Below are 14,341 nucleotides of genomic sequence, written 5' to 3'. Positions count from 1 at the left end.
ACATGCCGTAATGAAACAATGTAAACATAAAATTCGTTCCGAGGACCTGTAATGTGTCAGTTACAATTATGAGAAAGGCCTATATAATAATTTTAATTCAATCCACAAATGTCCCAAAATCACTACAGAAGGAACAGTCTTCTATAAAATGTGCATTCATTTCCAAATTAGTTTGGAATGCATCAAAACAAGCTTGGAATGCAACAGCAATGGCACAGACAGCGTATATGAGAATTCTCCAATTCATCCGTGCATGTAACCCAAGTAGAAGTAATACATGAGACAAATATACAGAGCAAAGTTTTGTCCTATATTTATATTTTATTTGTATTACTTTTTCAAATCCCAGCCAGAATCCACGCAGGAGCCTTTTGCCTTTTGGTCGTCCGTCATTGTAAATAAGAATTTGTTCGTAACTGACATGCCAAGTTAAATAAAGGTTAAATAAATAAATAAAATAAAACTTCAAGGTAATAACTGTAAATATGAACAAAACAAGCTCAACCTTTTCAAGCACTGAAATCTAATTTGTAGTTTTTAATTTCCCAATCCCCACCCACCACAAAATGGCACATTTACTGCACATTGCCGATCCTTTAATTCAACCAATGAATGTCTCGGTGATTAGATTAACCAAGTATGTTAGTGATGTGCTAGAACAAAAGCCTGCATGGCCTGTGGTTCTCCAGAATCAGTGTTAGTGACCACAGTAAATATAGAGGCATGTGCACTTCTATCAAAACGCCACAAGAGAGCACTCTGATTATGTCTCATGAGAGGAGAACTTCTAGAGTAGAATTATCAAAGATGCATATTTTAAAATATATTTATTATGTTGTATTACATTCTGGTACATTATTTTAGGAAAATATCAGACTCAATAAATTATGTTTGGCCCAAATATAGTCCTCTCTGATTTCACACAACGCAATAGAGCGACCAATAACAGCTTAAACATATTTAAAGGATTAAAGTGATTTGTACTGTTTGTTGTCATTCACTGAGTGTACCTGTACTATACCTTCTGAGGTCTGTAATAGATATTATTCATGGTGCGACAGTACCTTATGCAGAATACAGTCTTAAGGGGTTGAGCATTGAGAGGAGCTGCGTTGTTTGGCTCACGGTAGCAGAGCATAACTCTAGCCAAGTGTCAGAGAGGGGAGTTCCACTAGGCCGAGGCCGGGGAACTCTGGCTGGGCTGCTTCACCTGCATGCACGCCCCACACATGCACGAACACACACAAGCACAAACACTTATACACCCCCCCCACCCACCCACCCACACACACTCTCAGAGGCCCAGGGTGTGCCGGCCAGCAGGTTTTCCGCCTGGCTGACCTCTCTAGAATATGTGAGTGCATGGCTGGCCACAGGAGAGGTGAGGGACGAGGTACACAGTGTCACAGCAGCAGCCCATCCACCTGGCCACAACAGCCTGACAGGTTAACATGCAATACTGTAGGGAGGCCTGGGTTATAACGCTCTCTGTCTCTCTCTCTCTCTCTCTCTCTCTCTCTCTCGTGTGTCTGTCTGTCTCTCTCTCTGTCTCTCTCTGTCTCTGTCTCTCTCTGTGTCTGTCTGTCTGTCTGTCTCTCTCTCTGTGTCTGTCTCTCTCTCTCTCTCTCTCTGTGTGACTACAATTACAAAGATGTCTCATGTTGAAATTATTACTTATGAATTGTAGGTTATTATTTTTAGAAATAATTGTAGAAAAAAATGTTTTCTGTTTGTGAAGAGTGGGTTAGAGAGCTGAGATTAGAGGGGTGAAAGTGGCAGCCATAGTTTTGTACATTAGATACTTTTTTGTGTCACATGAAAATGAAGGATATACCCTAATGTTCCCTCAGTCTATTTGGATCTTGACGCTACAGCAAAAAGGCTTCAGAGTTGGGGTCAATTCCATTTAAATTCAGTCAATTCAGGACGTAAACTGAAATTCAAATGTTCCTTATTGCTTCTTAATGAGGATGTACTCTATGTATTCTCTATTAGTACCATCTGATGGCAGCTGGCTGACCCTGTAAATCTGGTCCGGGCTGCCCTGGCAGTGCTGGTAAGCCAGCTCCAGGTTGTTATCAGTCTAGGTGAAACAGGGTACCGTTAGTGGGTACACCTTGAGGAGCAGTTTGCCGTACTAGGAGGACTAGGTGATTAATTAGGCTTTGGATGGTGTAGCAAAACACCCAGTCACTACAAAGAGACAGGCTTCCTTCTGAACTCAGTTGCCGGAGAGGAAAGAAACTGCTCAGTGATTTCACCATGAGGCCAATGGTGACTGTAAAACAGTTACAGAGTTTAATGGATGTGATAGAAAACTGAGGATGTATCAACAACATTGTAGTTACTCCACAATACTAACCTAAATGACAAAGTGAAAACAAGGAACCCTGTACAGAATACACATATTCCAAAACATGCATCCTGTTTGCAAAAAGGCACCTAAGTAATACCAAAGACAGTACCTTATGAAGATTTGCTAAACCTACTTCTCCAAAATAAATCCCTGATCACACTTGTAGGCGATGTCATGGCGACGTTGGCTAGTTAAGCTCATGTGTTGAAACAGTCATCGGGTCTAACGGTCGTCTAGCGTCGAACTGCTCTCCTTTTATATAAAGTTATTTTTGACAAAAATGAAAACGTGTAAGTTTGTTCTTTCACAAGGTTGGAGTAATAACATGTTCAAATACTAAAGACATTGGCTTGAATACAGGCTGTGCCTTTTATATTTCAAGAAAATTTAACAACTAAGGAAGAATTGTTCACTTCTCTCATTTACTTCTCAAACCCCGGCCTGGTCTGTTTGGTCTGTTTCACAAGCGTTCCAGGAAGTCTTGCGATGTTGTGCCTCTGGGTTTAGAAAGTCTCTGGTAATACTGCAAAAAGTGTGGCAAAGAAACACTTTTTGTTCAGAATACAAGCATTATGTTTGGGGCAAATCCAACACAACACATCACTGAGTACCATATTTTCAAGCATGGTGGTGGCTGCATCATGTAATGGGTATGTTTGTCATCAGCAAGGGCAGGCATCTCCAACATGTCGATCATGAGCTACCAGTATCTCGCTGCCCACCTATGAGTAGCTCACCAAACAAGTTTCACATGTTCCACCGCAAACTGGTCAACCAATATCACAAGTATGAAACACCACAAGATCCCAGTCTTTATCTAACCAATGCAACATTGACATTATCCCACCCCTGGTTAGCCACTATTGACCTCAAGCCAAACCTAACACAGTATCTGCCAATTCATTTCCAGCAATATTACCTCTTTCTGTCTGTGGTGCGGGCATGTGTCTATCACTCTGTGTGCAGCCAGTTGATGTGGGTTGACAGAAATACTTTCTACAAACCATTCTCATTTCAATGTTAAATGCAAAGTAGGCTTACCTGGCAGAAGTATGTCAGGAGTAAGTATATTATTTGTATAAATGTGTTATTTGCAAACTTTGCCATGAAATGCGCACCAACAGTACTGAACCATTGCTAGACGGCACATAGAAGGCACACTAGATGTGCAATTAAAGGGGAATTACACTCAAATGTTTCGTTTTCTTTCAGACCTAAACAAACATTGTCTTCTGATGTGATTGAAGCATTGACATGCTAGGCCTAGGGTTTTGTTTATAAGCACGAATAAAATCCTAGAGGGAAAACCTGGTTCAGTCTGCTTTCCAACAGACACTGCGAGACTAATTTACTTTTCAGCAGGACAATAACCTAAAATACAAGCCAAATCTACACTGGATTTGCTTACCAAGATGACATTGACTGTTCTGGAGTGTCCTAGTTCCAGTTTTGACTTAAGTTGACTTGAAAATGTATGACAAGACTTTAAAATGGCTGTCTAGCAATGACCAACAATCAAATTGACAGAGCTGGAAGAAGTAAACAAATAATAACGGGCAAAGCTCTTAGACTTACCCAGAAACACTCACAGCTGTAATCACTCTTAGAGACTTACCCAGAAACACTCACAGCTGTAATCACTCTTAGACTTACCCAGAAACACTCACAGCTGTAATCACTCTTAGACTTACCCAGAAACACTCACAGCTGTAATCACTCTTAGAGACTTACCCAGAAACACTCACAGCTGTAATCACTCTTAGACTTACCCAGAAACACTCACAGCTGTAATCACTCTTAGAGACTTACCCAGAAACACTCACAGCTGTAATCACTCTTAGACTTACCCAGAAACACTCACAGCTGTAATCACTCTTAGACTTACCCAGAAACACTCACAGCTGTAATCACTCTTAGAGACTTACCCAGAAACACTCACAGCTGTAATCACTCTTAGACTTACCCAGAAACACTCACAGCTGTAATCACTCTTAGAGACTTACCCAGAAACACTCACAGCTGTAATCACTCTTAGACTTACCCAGAAACACTCACAGCTGTAATCACTCTTAGAGACTTACCCAGAAACACTCACAGCTGTAATCACTCTTAGACTTACCCAGAAACACTCACAGCTGTAATCACTCTTAGAGACTTACCCAGAAACACTCACAGCTGTAATCACTCTTAGAGACTTACCCAGAAACACTCACAGCTGTAAACACTCTTAGACTTACCCAGAAACACTCACAGCTGTAATCACTCTTAGAGACTTACCCAGAAACACTCACAGCTGTAATCACTCTTAGAGACTTACCCAGAAACACTCACAGCTGTAATCACTCTTAGAGACTTACCCAGAAACACTCACAGCTGTAATCACTCTTAGACTTACCCAGAAACACTCACAGCTGTAATCACTCTTAGAGACTTACCCAGAAACACTCACAGCTGTAATCACTCTTAGAGACTTACCCAGAAAGACTCACAGTTGTAATCACTCTTAGAGACTTACCCAGAAAGACTCACAGCTGTAAACACTCTTAGACTTACCCAGAAACACTCACAGCTGTAATCACTCTTAGAGACTTACCCAGAAACACTCACAGCTGTAATCACTCTTAGAGACTTACCCAGAAACACTCACAGCTGTAATCACTCTTAGAGACTTACCCAGAAACACTCACAGCTGTAATCACTCTTAGACTTACCCAGAAACACTCACAGCTGTAATCACTCTTAGAGACTTACCCAGAAACACTCACAGCTGTAATCACTCTTAGAGACTTACCCAGAAACACTCACAGCTGTAATCACTCTTAGAGACTTACCCAGAAACACTCACAGCTGTAATCACTCTTAGACTTACCCAGAAACACTCACAGCTGTAATCACTCTTAGAGACTTACCCAGAAACACTCACAGCTATAATCACTCTTAGAGACTTACCCAGAAACACTCACAGCTGTAATCACTCTTAGAGACTTACCCAGAAAGACTCACAGTTGTAATCACTCTTAGAGACTTACCCAGAAAGACTCACAGTTGTAATCAGTCTTAGAGACTTACCCAGAAACACTCACAGCTGTAATCACTCTTAGACTTACCCAGAAACACTCACAGCTGTAATCACTCTTAGAGACTTACCCAGAAACACTCACAGCTGTAATCACTCTTAGAGACTTACCCAGAAAGACTCACAGTTGTAATCGCTGCCAAAGGTGCTTCTACAAAGTATTGACTCAGGGGTGTGAATACTTATGTAAATAAGATATTTCTGCATTTAATTTTCAATACATTTACTAACATTTCTAAAAACAGGTTTAATTTTATCATTATGGGTTATTGTGTGTAGATGGGTGAAGAACAACATATTTTTAATCCATTTTGAATTCAGGCTGTAACAACCAAATGTGGCATAATTCAAGGGGTATGAATCGTTTCTGAAGGCACTGTAGGTGGGCATAGAAAGCACAGATCACGTTTGTTGTAAAAACAAGTTATGGTTGGTTGGATTGTATATTGAGGTGAACTGGTGGTTTGGCTGTGTGATATTGTGGTGGTGTGTCCATTAAAACACAGGAGACAGAGGTACAGTAAAAGGGCTAATGCCGACTCGTGGACATCTTGTATAACAGAAGAAGATGGATGGAGAAAGTGTACGAATCAAAGCATCAGCAGTCAGGCCATGTTGCCACTGGCAACAGTGTCTGTGTGATAGAAAGACATAGCATTGAAAAATAACTACCAAAATTAATCATTTCTCTAAATGATCGAAAACCCCTCCAAATAATTTACATGACTCTACCATGAGAACTAGCTATTATTCCGATTCCAATTTAAAAAGCAATAAATCACTCTGAAGATTCCCTTTCCCACTTGCAAGCTGGGTAAGTTTTGGTGCGTGTTCACAGTTTTGCCCATGGCCCACCACATGTTACAGTGACAATGTACTGGAGCTGAAATGGGGACAGTGGAGTGTGTGTGGACAGATTTGAGTCCTCGTTCAACCCGCTGCCAAGCCAATCTGCCTCACACACACAGCCCTGCAGCTGACAACTGCCCTAGGCTTCACCAGCCATGACAATCAACACACTGGCCACCACACACACAGGTCCCCTCTCTCAGCCAAACCGGTGCAACATCTGCCATCTCCATCATCACATATTTGCTGGGTAATTGTGCCCAGGGATGCCTGTCTGTCTGTACACTCCTCTCTGGCCGGCATGGCAACCGATGCCATCCGCTTTTATTATTCCCCTAATAATGTCCATTCATCATCCGCTGTCATGGCGACCAGGAGCCAGGAGAGTGGGCATAGAAAACACCTTCTGCCTGGGGGCCTGTGCCAAGCCCCTGCTCTGACACACAGGTGTGGCCTCATCCGCTGCCACCATTCACCCTCCAACAGAAATATACAGTAACACACCAATACAGCATGAATGAAGCTGGTCAGATACCTTCATGTGTTGGTTAAGACTGGGGTTAACCAGAAACCAGAAGAAATAGGTCTAGTGAAATAGATGGATGATCTACAAATGTTATCATTTTGTATTTGAGTGATGTGTAGCGGGTGGATAAAATGACTGATTGCTCTTTTGGGTCAGTGCGTCAGTTAAGAGATGCCATCACTACTGCCCCTGCTGGTCGGCTATCACCTCCCGCTCTGACAGAGAGCATAGGCAGTGGGTGTGTTCCCCCTCTCCTCTCCTCTTGTCACCGGCTGGCTTGGCTGCAGAATGGCTGCTGGCTCCCAGCTGACCCCGAGGTGGAATACAGCCAGGGTGCTCTCTCTCTCTCTCTCTCTGTGTGTGTGTGTGTGTGTGTGTGTGTGTGTGTGTGCACCAGGCCTTTGGGTGACGGAGAGGAGAGGAGAGGAGAGGAGAGGAGAGGAGAGAGGAGAGGAGAGGAGAGGAAAGGAAATGAAAGGAAATGAAAGGAAAGGAAAGGAAAGGGAATGAAAGGAAAGGAAAGGAAATTAAATTAAATGAAAGGAAAGGAAAGGAAAGGAGGGGAGAGGACAGGTCAGTCATATGCCCCGCCATCTCTCTCTCTCCACTCAAGCTTAAGCTCATTAACATACTGTAGCAAAGACCGCTCCCTCATCTCTTGAAACTTGACTTTTATATATATACTGTATATATTTTTTGCATTTGATGAGCTTTGCTGAACTTCTTTTTATGCTCAAGTACTCCGTCCAAATGTACGTGGGACCATGTGATGAACAAAATCTACCTTTTTTATACAGTCAAAATCAACTGACATTTCATGGTGTTTAACATCAGAAGGAGACATATTGTAACATTTGTGACATAATTGTGTCTGGATTTAGAGAAAAATGTAAAGATCCAATTAAATCTGACTGAACAAGAATGCTTTGAATTCAATCATTCAAGTCTGCCTTGAATGAGTCTTGCTGGACTGTGTACTGTTGTCATGGTTGTAACACACTCTCTGGGCTGTGTACTGTTGTCATGGTTTTAACACACTCTCTGGGCTGTGTTCTGTTGTCATGGTTGTAACACACTCTCTGGGCTGTGTACTGTTGTCATGGTTGTAATACACTCTCTGGACTGTGTACTGTTGTCATGGTTGTAACACACTCTCTGGGCTGTGTACTGTTGTCATGGTTTTAACACACTCTCTGGGCTGTGTTCCGTTGTCATGGTTGTAACACACTCTCTGGGCTGTGTACTGTTGTCATGGTTGTAACACACTCTCTGGGCTGTGTACTGTTGTCATGGTTGTAACACACTCTCTGGGCTGTGTACTGTTGTCATGGTTGTAACACACTCTCTGGGCTGTGTACTGTTGTCATGGTTGTAACACACTCCCTGGGCTGTGTACTGTTGTCATGGTTGTAACACACTCTCTGGACTGTGTACTGTTGTCATGGTTGTAACACACTCTCTGGGCTGTGTACTGTTGTCATGGTTGTAACACACTCTCTGGGCTGTGTACTGTTGTCATGGTTGTAACACACTCTCTGGGCTGTGTACTGTTGTCATGGTTGTAACACACTCTCTGGGCTGTGTACTGTTGTCATGGTTGTAACACACTCTCTGGGCTGTGTACTGTTGTCATGGTTGTAACACACTCTCTGGGCTGTGTACTGTTGTCATGGTTGTAACACACTCTCTGGGCTGTGTACTGTTGTCATGGTTGTAACACACTCTCTGGGCTGTGTACTGTTGACATGGTTGTAACACACTCTCTGGGCTGTGTACTGTTGTCATGGTTGTAACACACTCTCTGGGCTGTGTACTGTTGTCATGGTTGTAACACACTCTCTGGGCTGCCACGTCCAGCTGGGAGAAGGTGAGGAGCGGTGTTCCTTTGACGTTGGACCGTGTGGATGTGTCCGTCGGTGGCCAGTAGAATGTCTGTGGTCAGTCTGAGCCTCTCTTCCTCCAAGGTCACTGGCCTGGTGACCAGCACGATGTCACAAAGGACAGACGCCAATTATAAGAGATATAACTTGATTATAATGCATTATAGCTGCAGGCTGTAAGTGTTACCTGCTTTTTATTATATTTAACTGTCTGTTTTACTGTAAAGTGTGTGTATAGCAATTTTCAATGGACTTTAAATAAAGTTTGATTTGCATCGAAAGGTTAGCTGTTGTGAACTGTAGGAAAAGTGTGGAGAATTGGTAGCTCAAAGTGTAGGCTAATGTGCTAAATCTGAAACAAAAAGGTAAAAATGTCAGCAATTTTTTTTATAAAAACTGGAAAAAAATAGAACAATGAAACCGCAGAGGGAACCAAAACCCTCAACATCTGTTCCCTCCCTTCATGTTCTGAGGTGGCTCTTCCTGCGGTGCGTTTCTCACCTCCACTCCTCCAGGATTGGAGGCCACTGAGCCAAAAGGACCAAGCGCACCCCTTGCTACCCTTCCTCTCTTTGCCCTCCCTGCCTCACATGCCATGCTCACCCAACTGACAAAGCTGGCCTGGCTATAGGGAATGCCACCTACTCAATTATACATGGCTGAGACACAGTGGCTGGAGAAAGTTGGTTTGGGCCGCTGCTGATGCGTGTGTGGTGCGTTGAGGCACAAAATGGCTGCCGTGCGTCACCCTCACACTGGTGGGTTAATGAGGTATAATGTATTGGTATACTGGGTACATTGGGTAGTGACTGAATATGCATTCCTTTATTTACCTTTTCTTTAGCTGGTAACTGCAAGTAATAACTACTGTATGTTGATATGCGTTGTGATTGCTAAAGTACCTGCAGATAGATACACACACACACACACTAAAATGTTGCTTTGACAGGTGGACAGGAGTAGCACAGGTGGGTGACATACCCATCTAGCACATTTGGTTCCTTGGAAGTTGTGGGAACTTTTTTGTAGGAACTTCTGTTTTTGGCTTCACATTGGTTGTGAGAACGAAGACATACATTTCCTGACCGGTAAAACAGAACGTTTAGCCTGTTCTGGGAATGTTTCATATTTAGGTTGCAGGGAGGTTCGTTTTACTCTGGTTCCCTGAATTCCTTCTTTCTTTCTTTTTTTTTTTACATTCCCCGAATATTGCCAAGAACTGACATAACAGAACCATACGTTCTGACAACATTGCTTAAATCACAACATTTTTGAGAACGTTGCCAGAATGTAGTAAAAATATAACATTAAAAGGAACCACATGGGAACTTGTGTGTAATGTTCCCACAGAAGAACATTGTTTCTTAAAGTTCTCTGAACAATTTGAGAACATGACTTTAATTAAAACCATGAGGAAAGTTGTGGGAAGGTTGTGTGCAAAATAACCATAGGACAACCACGCTCTCACCAAGCTCTAAGAAACATATATGGTTCTCAGAACGTTGTGTGCTAGCTGGGTAAGGTGTATCTGGGAACAACATGCTAAATAAGTTGATTCTCAGTGTCATTTGAAGAAGGTGCCGTGCTTTGCATCTTGAGCTGCAGCTTCCCAAACGTGGGCCCAGCGTTGAGGATATAGTACATCTGACTGGGACGAGTGTCCAGGTCTTCGCTTCCACACCACACTGGAGATCACCTTCCTTTCCATCCAGTCCACCTCTACACCTATATTCCTGACAGAGGATCCAAGAGATGGTCAGGACCATAGAGACACAGAAAGAAACATACTAGGGACTAAGAGAGAGAAAGAGAGAGGGAGACATTATTAGAGAGAGTACAATCCCCATCAAAGACACTGAGGGCCACAGAGACATTGGGTACCAGTTCCAACTCATATACAGCTCCCTTCAAGCAGTACCGACTAGCACCAGTCAACTGAGGGGCCCCAGCCCAGAGATACAGTAGGGTAAACACTGGGGACCACAGAGAGACACATGCAGAAAGGACCACAGAGGCCTAGCATGCACTTAACCTAGCCTAGCACGCTCAGAAGAGTCCTCATCCTGAACACACGTAAACAAACACCAGATCCCGTCCTTCCCCCTGCTGCCTGGCATGGAATAACAGGCAGGCGAGCAGGAGAGATTTGTCAGAGCCATCCACCAGGGCCCCGCAAACAAGGAAGCAGGAGTCTGCCAAAAAGCCACATTACTTCTGCCTATGTGGCCTTTATGGACTGCAACCAGTGCCAACGCACTGACTCAAAAAACCCTCCTGATCTAAGGAGGAAAAACAGGAGGACAGAGGAGGACCTAGTCAAGGATGTAACTTGATTCCCAGTCACTCATTTGAGGAGGACATATTTATCTCCCCTCCCCCTGTCCACACTCACGTATCCCGACCCAGCACCCCATTCCTCCCCCATCCTCCCCCTGTCCACACTCACGTATCCCGACCCTGCACCCCATACCTCCCCCACCCTCCCCTGTCCACACTCACGTATCCCGACCCTGCACCCCATTCCTCCCCCACCCTCCCCCTGTCCACACTCACGTATCCCAACCCTGCACCCCATTCCTCTCCCACCCTCCCCCTGTCCACACTCACGTATCCCAACCCTGCACCCCATTCCTCCCCCATCCTCCCCCTGTCCACACTCACGTATCCCGACCCTGCACCCCATACCTCCCCCACCCTCCCCTGTCCACACTCACGTATCCCGACCCTGCACCCCATTCCTCCCCCACCCTCCCCCTGTCCACACTCACGTATCCCGACCCTGCACCCCATTCCTCCCCCACCCTCCCCCTGTCCACACTCACGTATCCCAACCCTGCACCCCATTCCTCTCCCACCCTCCCCTGTCCACACTCACGTATCCCGACCCTGCACCCCATTCCTCCCCCATCCTCCCCTGTCCACACTCACGTATCCTGACCCTGCACCCCATACCTCCCCACCCTCCCCCCTGTCCACACTCACGTATCCCGACCCTGCACCCCATTCCTCCCCCACCCTCCCCCTGTCCACTCTCACGTATCCCGACCCTGCACCCCACCCTCCCCCAGTCCACACTCACGTATCCCAACCCTGCACCCCATTCCTCCCCCACCCCCCCTGTCCACACTCACGTATCCCGACCCTGCACCCCATTCCTCCCCCACCCTCCCCCTGTCCACACTCACGTATCCCAACCCTGCACCCCATTCCTCTCCCACCCTCCCCTGTCCACACTCACGTATCCCAACCCTGCACCCCATTCCTCCCCCATCCTCCCCCTGTCCACACTCACGTATCCTGACCCTGCACCCCATACCTCCCCCACCCTCCCCCTGTCCACACTCACGTATCCCGACCCTGCACCCCATTCCTCCCCCACCCTCCCCTGTCCACTCTCACGTATCCCGACCCTGCACCCCACCCTCCCCAGTCCACACTCACGTATCCCAACCCTGCACCCCATTCCTCCCCCATCCTCCCCCTGTCCACACTCACGTATCCCGACCCTCCACCCCATTCCTCCCCCACCCTCCCCTGTCCACACTCACGTATCCCGACCCTGCACCCCATTCCTCCCCACCCTCCCCCTGTCCACACTCACGTATCCTGACCCTCCACCCCATACCTCACCCACCCTCCCCCTGTCCACACTCACGTATCCCGACCCTGCACCCCATTCCTCCCCCACCATCCCCTGTCCACACTCACGTATCCCGACCCTGCACCCCATTCCTCCCCACCCTCCCCCTGTCCACACTCACGTATCCCGACCCTGCACCCCATTCCTCCCCCACCCTCCCCTGTCCACACTCACGTGCACCCCATTCCTCCCCCGCTCCCCTGTCCACACTCACGTATCCCGACCCTGCACCCCATACCTCCCCCACCCTCCCCCTGTCCACACTCACGTATCCCGACCCTGCACCCCATACCTCCCCCACCCTCCCCTGTCCACACTCACGTATCCCGACCCAGCACCCCATTCCTCCCCTCTCCCCCTGTCCACACTCACGTATCCCGACCCTGCACCCCATTCCTCCCCCACCCTCCCCCTGTCCACACTCACGTATCCTGACCCTCCACCCCATACCTCCCCACCCTCCCCTGTCCACACTCACGTATCCTGACCCTGCACCCCATTCCTCCCCCACCCTCCCCCTGTCCACACTCACGTATCCCGACCCTGCACCCCATTCCTCCCCCACCCTCCCCCTGTCCACACTCACGTATCCTGACCCTCCACCCCATACCTCCCCCACCCTCCCTCTGTCCACACTCACGTATCCTGACCCTGCACCCCATTCCTCCCCCACCCTCCCCCTGTCCACACTCACGTATCCTGACCCTGCACCCCATTCCTCCCCCACCCTCCCCCTGTCCACACTCACGTATCCTGACCCTCCACCCCATACCTCCCCCACCCTCCCCTGTCCACACTCACGTATCCTGACCCTGCACCCCATTCCTCCCCCACCCTCCCCTGTCCACACTCACGTATCCTGACCCTCCACCCCATACCTCCCCCACCTCCCCTGTCCACACTCACGTATCCTGACCCTGCACCCCATTCCTCCCCCACCCTCCCCCTGTCCACACTCACGTATCCTGACCCTCCACCCCATACCTCCCCACCCTCACCCTGTCCACACTCACGTATCCTGACCCTGCACCCCATTCCTCCCCCACCCTCCCCTGTCCACACTCACGTATCCTGACCCTCCACCCCATTCCTCCCCCACCCTCCCCCTGTCCACACTCACGTGACCCTGCACCCCATTCCTCCCCACCCTCCCCCTGTCCACACTCACGTATCCAGACCCTGCACCCCATACCTCCCCACCCTCCCCCTGTCCACACTCACGTATCCCGACCCTGCACCCCATTCCTCCCCCTGTCCACACTCACGTATCCCGACCCAGCACCCCATTCCTCCCCTCTCCCCCTGTCCACACTCATGTATCCCGACCCTGCACCCCATACCTCCCCTCTCCCCCTGTCCACACTCACGTATCCCGACCCAGCACCCCATTCCTCCCCCACCCTCCCCCTGTCCACACTCACGTATCCCGACCCAGCACCCCATTCCTCCCCCACCCTCCCCTGTCCGCACTCACGTATCCCGACCCTCCACCCCATTCCTCCCCCACCCTCCCCCTGTCCACACTCACGTATCCCGACCCTGCACCCAAATCCTCCCCCACCCTCCCCTGTCCACACTCACGTATCCCGACCCTGCACCCCATTCCTCCCCCACCCTCCCCCTGTCCACACTCACGTATCCCGACCCTGCACCCCATTCCTCCCCCACCCTCCCCCTGTCCACACTCACATATCCCGACCCTGCACCCCATTCCTCCCCCACCCTCCCCCTGTCCACACTCACGTATCCCGACCCTGCACCCCATTCCTCCCCCACCCTCCCCCTGTCCACACTCACGTATCCCGACCCTGCACCCCATTCCAATACATTAGCAAGGTGAGATTATCTGTACCTCCGTTTGAGTCACATTGAAGTAATTTCTACAATTTAAAAAAAATTAACTCAGCAAAAAAAGAAACGCCCTTTTTTCAGGACCCGGTCTTTCAAAGATAATTTGTTAAAATCCAAATAACTTCACATATCTTCATTGTGAAGGGTTTATACACTGTTTCCC

Source organism: Oncorhynchus nerka, linkage group LG25, assembly GCF_034236695.1.
Source record: "Oncorhynchus nerka isolate Pitt River linkage group LG25, Oner_Uvic_2.0, whole genome shotgun sequence".
Lineage (NCBI taxonomy): Eukaryota > Metazoa > Chordata > Actinopteri > Salmoniformes > Salmonidae > Oncorhynchus > Oncorhynchus nerka.
This window is presented reverse-complemented; position numbering follows the sequence as displayed.